Genomic DNA, 667 nt, shown 5'->3' on the forward strand with positions numbered 1-667 from the left:
CAACATGAATCGTTATTGCGACACTTCATACTGTGTATATTGTTATTCCTCAGTATATTGTTATTCTTCAGTATATTGTTATTCCTCAGTATATTGTTATTCTTCAGTATATTGTTATTCTTCAGTATATTGTTATTCCTCAGTATATTGTTATTCTTCAGTATATTGTTATTCCTCAGTATATTGTTATTCTTCAGTATATTGTTATTCCTCAGTATATTGTTATTCCTCAGTATATTGTTATTCCTCAGTATATTGTTATTCCTCAGTATATTGTTATTCCTCAGTATATTGTTATTCCTCAGTATATTGTTATTCTTCAGTATATTGTTATTCCTCAGTATATTGTTATTCCTCAGTATATTGTTATTCCTCAGTATATTGTTATTCCTCAGTATATTGTTATTCCTCAGTATATTGTTATTCCTCAGTATATTGTTATTCCTCAGTATCTACACCACCTGATCAAATAAGGTTTGTAATAATAATAATACTTATTTTTAAAAAGCAGTTCCACAGAGTCCCCATGTCTCATTATTTGAGGCTTTAAAGCTGGTGTTTACATGTTTACATGCCTATATATGGTAATAAACAATGGTTACACTATTAATGCGTTAATTGTTGCAAAGAATTGTGACACGTCATGGTGCGCGACAGGCCGGGCTCC

This window comes from Brachyistius frenatus, unplaced genomic scaffold, assembly GCF_029030835.1.
Source record: "Brachyistius frenatus isolate BFR_SWC_R1_liver_20210118 unplaced genomic scaffold, ASM2903083v1 Contig_321, whole genome shotgun sequence".
Lineage (NCBI taxonomy): Eukaryota > Metazoa > Chordata > Actinopteri > Embiotocidae > Brachyistius > Brachyistius frenatus.